The 7,210-nt window shown below is 49.1% G+C and overlaps 1 protein-coding gene across 2 annotated transcripts in view; it reads right to left on the minus strand.

Moving 5' to 3' along the window:
- The window catches only part of GGT1 (gamma-glutamyltransferase 1), a 62,616-nt gene that overhangs the window by 37,589 nt on the left and 17,817 nt on the right, over positions 1 to 7,210 (minus strand). The window lies entirely within an intron of this gene.

A 7,210-nucleotide genomic window follows, 5' to 3' on the forward strand; every position in this document is an offset into this window, starting at 1 on the left:
CCCAGAGTCATGGACTGGGTGAACTCAATGGACATTTTTAATGGACATTTTACAGGGAAGGTCCATGAACTAAGGGAATGATGTCTGTGTATTATGTTAAAGGATGGGAAGGGGAGGGGTGGTGGTCGGTACGGTTGTATTGCATCATATGGGACCTGGGCATGGTGTAAATGGTATGGAATAAGGGGTGGAGAATGTGCTGGTTTTGGCTGAGAAGGGGTTTTCTCCTCACTGTGGGGGTCGGCTACCTTTCCAGCTTCCCGCGCTCTGCCGCGTGGCAGGGCGGGGCTGGGAGGGGCAGGGCCATGGTGGGGGCGGCTGACCCCGACTGGCCAATGGCAGGTTCATTCCATACCACGTGACACCATGACCAATATATTGAGGTGGGGGCAGTTGCAGCGCCAGCGCGGAGGCGGTGAGCGTTGGGTCGGCGGGCGGCTGCGGCGCGTGCGGTTTGTTTCGGCGGTTCGTTCCCCCTCCCTTCCCCCCTCCCCCGGGGCTTTGCGCCTCTCGTTGTTCTCCTTTACATTGCATTTCTGTTGTTGTTTCTTTTAATTTTAATTATTAAACTGTTCTTATCCCAACCCACGAGCGTTACCCTCCTGATTCTCTCCCCCATCTACCGGTGGGGAGTGAGCGAGCGGCTGTGTGGGGCTGAGCTGCCGCTGAACCACGACAGCTCCATCCATAGCACCACATGAGGGATGGAATATGCAGGATGGCACTGAGGTGAGCAGCAAGTTTTATGCGCAGGGAGAAGTGGCACGAAGGGTGTTAGCTAAACCAAACCTGAGCCTGGCAAAGCCCAAAAGAGCTTTTGTTCTGAGCAGCTCCGTGGTGCCAGCTATTAATAACACATCCAAGACTCTGAGGAAAAGCCTGTTTGCTGAAGGGAGCAGCACTGGACAGGCTACACTGCAGCCTCCTGGAAAAGATCAAGGCGGGCAGTACTACCCTATCCTGTCTGTCTGCTCCTGGCACTGCCCTGCAGACTGAAGTGGGTCTAGGGATCACCCAAAGTCAAGCCCCACAGGGTGAATCCCTCAGGGTGTCTCAGGTGGGAAACAAAACGTAAATCAGATGCCAGCAGTGTAAGATCCAAATTCATCAATGGTGTAAATAGGGTAGTAAGTCAGTTTGGCTCAGTGGCTCTTATCTTTCAAAGGCTGGAGTGAGTGACACTGGTGATCAGGGCACAAGCTGGAGGGAGACTCATGCTAGCTCCAGGGGGCAGCTCCAGCACAGTGTCCAGAGGCTGACTGAGCAGTTCAGAACAGCCACAGAGGCCCCTTCAGCACTAGGCTTTCACCAACAGACTTAGAGACCTCCTTCTGATCACCTATCTAAGTGTAAATACTTGGTCACTGGTGTGTAACAACCTGGCTCTGAAAGCTTCCTGGGCAGAGGAGGAAATGCTTCAGAGAAGACTTTTATGCTCCAATTGCTACTTCAAGCTCTGCTTCTTGTGCTCTTCTACTACTCTTCAAGTACTCAGGTTTTTTTAGCTGAGAGATGTCATTTTATCTTTGGATAGAGGTGGAGAAAAACTAGTCATGCTTGAAAGATATAAAAAGAGCTGGTCAGTTTTCCAGGCCTGCCATGAATGCTAAACAATTTTTTTTTGAAAGTGCTGAGGTCTTTGGAGAACATGAAAGTCTTAGTGGTGTCGCCCTCCTTAGCAGGAGGATACCTTATGTGTTATCCTGATGGCTGGACTCACTTCACTGCCAGAGCCAGTGATGGTGAGAGCATGGAGCTTCCCTTGCAGACACCACTCAAACCAGCCACCAGCATTTTCATGCACTGTGCCTGCTCAGATCAGACCTCCACAGTCTGGCTGTCTGGCCTCCGGTGCCTGGTCCACATAATCCCCTAGAGGCCTGTGGTTGCTCTCAGCGGTTTAGCACTGCTGCTAAGATGCTTAAAGCCAATATAATCTGCACACTTAGTGGTTTCAAACGCCAAAAGAAGCTTAGCAGCACCAGGCGCTGCCTTCAGCCTCTCCTGTGTGGGCTTAAGATGGTTTAATTATTTTATGAACCTGTAACTTCAGCTCATGACCTTAAACTGTGGATGTTCCTTCTGAGCCAGGTTTTCTATAGGCTTTTTAGAAATATTTTTGAGACACAAAAAAAGGATCCCAGAGGGAGATATTATAAGGTCAGATGTTTCTTCCTCTTAAAGGCTGGAAATGTGACAGCCCCGTGGCAAGGTGCATTTTAAGTCCTTGGAGGGCTTTTCTCCACTGTTTCTCCTGTCTTTGATCAGCCTCTAAAATAGTCTAATGTACAGTAATGCCTGGAGAGGTCCCCAGGCCTTCCCCTACACCTCCTGTCAGCCTTGTGAAAGCACCAGCAGGCAAGCGGCCATCAGTGTGCCCCAAAGGCAGGTGGCTGAACACCAAAGCAGCCCCCTGGGACCACAGACTGCCCCTGGAGGAGCCCCCTCCTGGCATTTGCTTCATTAATTCCCCTTGCTGTGCTTTTTTTTTTTTTTTTTTTAAACTTTACTGCCCCCTTTTACACACTGATGAAAAAAAAGGTGTTACAAAGAGGACCTTATGCTGCTGCCTCAAAAGGCCTCCTGCCGGTCCCGGTGACTCTCCCTTCCCCTTCTGTAGGGCTTCTTGTGGGTCTGCCAGGGGAAAGCAGAGTGCTGGAGAAGACAGAAAAGGTGTCTGGAAAGCATGTGCAGGGCCTGGCAGCAATGGAGTGCTGGAGAAGGTGGAGGGAAAGAGCAGGGAAGCACGAGCTTGGAGCAGAACACAAAAAGAGGGGAGGCTTCCAACCACCTCCCTCTGAAAGCCCACACAGGGCTGGAAGAGATACCCCACGCTGGAAGTGTGCGGTACACTTCCCGAGTGGAACCGAACAGGAAGGTTAAGGCGTTTGTGCAGAGCCTGGCTGGCCCCAGCGCTTCCAGAGCTGTGTCGGATGTCTCTGGTGGTGCTCTCAGAGCCGCCTGCTCTGGCCTTCTGGCAGGCACTACAGCCACTGCAGCAGTTCAGCACAAGACTAGGTGTCCAGACCTCACAACATCCAGCTTCACAGTCCAGCTTAATTTAATCAAGGTAAAATTAATCTAAATCTAAAATGCATCTGTGAGTGCAGCACACTCACAGAATGGAGGTAGCAGAAACCCTCCATGTACCTCAGATACCTAACTGATTCATCAGGAAAGTAGTGGAAGCTTAATACTTTCCTGTGCTAAGAAGTCAAGATAATGCCATGCATCACTGGAGAGGACTGGTGACCTTCGCTGTGCTTGCAGCAATGTTGTCCAATTTAACTGTGACCACAAGATCTCAAGTTGTTAAGATTCTCTGTGCAGGTGGTATATGGGCCAACAAATCTGCTTTTATGGGCCCTGCTAGAACTTAATTAATTTGCCCAATAATGAGCAGACCCGTGTCCATAATTACTTAGCAGAAGTCTCTCATTTCTAAAACCATCACTGCACAGATTCATGCCTCAGACCCAAACACCACGAAGGACTGCAAAGAGAGCCTCAGCTGCAAGAAGCAAAAGACTTAAGACCTCATTAATATTACATGAAATATTGCTGCCATTTCTCCATCAAGTGCAGAGTCTCAGCAGTGCCTGTCTGCATGCGGTTGCTACTGCCAGCACTGATGTTGCAGGAACTCCCTAAGACCACAGTCCAACTGATACTGCGTTCATCTTCTGTCTCCCCTCCTCCATGCACTCTGTACAACCATTAAGGGGATTTCTTCCCTGAAACTGTGCTGTCACGGACATGTGGACCTTCTCCAGGTCTGTGCTGCTTTGTTCAGTCAAAAGTTTACAGGTGTTTGGGCTACGAAGCTCCTCACATACATTTCCCCGCAGACTGATCATAGCCAAACAGCAAGTGCATTTGCTGCCAGATATAACGGAATTAAACCTGGAGCCTGGACTAGCTCTTTGCATGTATCTCTCCAGGGCTACAGCTCTCTTCCCTGCAGGAGGTTTGGCTTTGAGGGATCTGTCAACAAGCTCAGAGCCACGAGAAACAGCAACTCAGGAGCTCAGACAAGCTGGTTTGCAGGCAAACAAAACCTGAAGCTGTGAAAGCGTGAGGCAGTCAATGCAGTGTCTAGCAGCACAGCCTCACCACCACCTTAATCCTCTTTCCCTTCTTAAATACCAGATTAATCAATTACATTTCCAGCCCAGCAATAACAGTCAGAAATGTAACCATCACCATATACAAGGCAAGCATAAATGGTATTGTCATTCGAATCCAGCTTGACCAGCATACAAATCAGAACAGCCTCAGCGAGTGTGCGGTGCATGTGTGCGCATGCGTGTGTGTGCCGGGTCCCTCCCAGGCATGGGCAATTGGAATTGCAGTCACACTGTGAGCACCGCAGGGTATTTCAAGGAAAAGGGCTGTGGCACAAGCTCTGGCTGCAGCAATCCAGATCTGCAGGGAGTGTTATGGCACTGAGCGCGACTCAGACAGGGCAGAGGCACTTTACACAGTGCAAACTCAAGGCATCCCTCCAGTTGTGTCAGGGAAGAAGCCACAACGTCCCCAGCCACATCACATGAGCCCGATCTCCCAGCCTAGTGTTACATGTGCCACAGACCCTATAGGGATGAGATGATACAAAAATGGGAGGCCTTGGCAACCTCTGACCACGGTGCCAGTGTAAATTCATAAGGGGTGAGCAACCATAACCAGTGAGCAAGTACTATCTCTTCCCCAGTCTACTGATGGGCAAACCCAGTCATGGGGGACTAAGTATGCTGTGCAATAGCAAGAGCAAGCCAGGAGTGCTCACTGAAAGCACCAGTCCAAGGCTCAAAAGCAATTTAAAAAGCAAAGTGCATGCTAGCAGACAAGCAAAGCAAAACTGCAAACCTCCGTCTGCTGTCAGGTACCTCCAGGGTGCATCTGCATCCCCATGGCTGTTGTGCCACTTCACTAGAGGCTACAGCAGGACTAGAGGAGAGGCAGAGACCTATTTAAGAATGAACTAAGGTCTGCAATAACTTCTGTATGAGACCAAGACTCTTCAGCTTGAGAAGGAGAAACCTGAGAGGGGACACAGTAGGTGTTTATCGTTTGAGAGTAGCTTAGAGAAAATGAATAGGGAATGACCGCCTGCTGCCTCTTCCAATATTTAAGCTACAAAGCATCAAATGAAAACAGGGACAGATTCAGAACAAAGTAAATATTTCTTCACACAACACACAGTTGAGCAATGGAACTCAGTGCCGTAAGATGCTATGGACGCCCCAAATTTGCTGGGGCTCAAAAAAGGTTTAGGGAAAACCCATAAAGAGCTATTAAATGAAAAAATCCCCACTTCAGGAAATTCCTAAACTACAGATGGCTGATGGTGAAGGAGGTATTCAGGAACACACCAACCTGTATCCCCCTGTTTTTTATATTCCTCAAGAGGCATCCTTTATTAACCACTGCTAATTCAGGATCCTGGGGGAAAAGAGGCCTGCAGTCCGATCCAGTTGCAGTCACTCTTCCGTTCCTGGCACCGACCTGAGCTCTCCTTACTTGCCCTAAAGGCCAGGAGCTGAGAATGTTCCCATTACTGGCCGCTGGGATGACATCAAGGAGATGCGCTTAAAGCACAGAATTTGAGTAAATAGCGAGAGGGTCTCTGTCTGATTTCTGTTTTTCCCATTTCTTATCTTAGGGAGAGATTTTTTGGAAAACTAAGTCAGCCATACTGCACTCAGCTAGTTGCAGTTGGCAACACCGTATACAACTGTGTTCAGGTTAGAAGTTAGTATTTTTCTGAGGTGCTAATATCCACTGGGATGGGGGAGAGGAATCCTCTTTCCAAGCCTCAAAACCACAGCTTGTGGTCACTGTGAGAGGCCCCGCAGTTCTCACTCTGTCCTACCCAACAAGCTCATGAGCTGATCTATCTCCCTGTAGAGTTTTCAGGTGCCCTTACCACTGTAGCAAAGAGGAAAGGGAAGGTGAGGACGCTCCTGTAGATTGGTATCCCTCAAGGCCTTGCATCTTCACCGACTGGCTCAGTCTCTCCTAGGGCTGCGCAGGACCAGAGGATGCAGCCTCTGACAGTGTTTACTCTTCCCAGGCAAACTCCTGCCTCCTCCCCCTACATGCAGCAAACCTTGTTGACCATCTTAGCTACAGAAATACACCCACTCTTTGTCCTGCTCCCTTTGAAAGCGCACACACTGATAAGACAGGATTATCTCATCTACAAAGAGCTGCCAGCCAGCCATTCTCCTTCAGTAAAACCAAGCGGAGCATTGGCATGTTTCTCATTAGCTTCCATTATTCATGCTATTGTAGTGTTTCCAGTTTTAAAGCACAGAGACAAGAGACAGCTGAACTGCTCCAGCAACTGTTTGTTAAGAGGATTTGATCTGTGGCAGGATATTTTCAAGTCACATGCAGAGGAAAAGGTATCCTGGTAACACTGCCATCCTCTGAGGCATTTGCTTGCCCTAGTTCTCCCACCGCCTCCGAACAATACACATGGTATTATCCCCACGTAACTGTAAACTACAAATTATGTTTCCCTCTCCTGACTCTTGCAGATAAGGTGTGAGACAACTCAGCCATATAAAGCCATTCTGCTATTAAGCTGATCCTTTGGTTACAAACCCCACTGTTGCTGCTTCGCCTTTCAGCAGCACTCACAGGACAGAGCAGACAGAAGCCCAGATCTAAGGCAGCCTGTTCAGTTGCCAGACAGTGGGGAAAGGCCACTGTGCAATCTTTCATTGCCACCTCTACCCATGGCTCCAGCCAGACAGCTTTTGTCCTTCCCTTTGCTCTCAGTGACACTCCTGCAGCCATGATGCACCCCATACAAGTGATTTTCTCTTGAGCCAGCTCCTCTCAAAGCTCTTCAACCAGATCCCAAAGTCCTTACTCAGCACCTACTCCCTCCAAATGGGATTAGCCTGAGTCAGGCTCAGCAATATCTCAGGATCTGTTGATGTTAATCTGTCTCTTGCAGGTGTTTAGCTAGAGCAGGGAGGGAAATAAGAGGGAGATGGACAGTCAGGGCTTTTCTTTGATCAAACATTGAGGAAAACTCTGAGAAGAGCCATCAGAATTTGGCCTGTCATGGTCAGAGACCCATGTAAACACTGTGACAAAATTGATGCATTGGCCAGGCTACCCATTTTGTCTGTCCCATTTTGACCCTGTCTCCTCAAGTTAAACTCAGCTCACCCATAGAATATTTGAAAGAGCCTGC

This window comes from Phalacrocorax carbo, chromosome 15, assembly GCF_963921805.1.
Source record: "Phalacrocorax carbo chromosome 15, bPhaCar2.1, whole genome shotgun sequence".
In the NCBI taxonomy this organism is placed as follows: domain Eukaryota; kingdom Metazoa; phylum Chordata; class Aves; order Suliformes; family Phalacrocoracidae; genus Phalacrocorax; species Phalacrocorax carbo.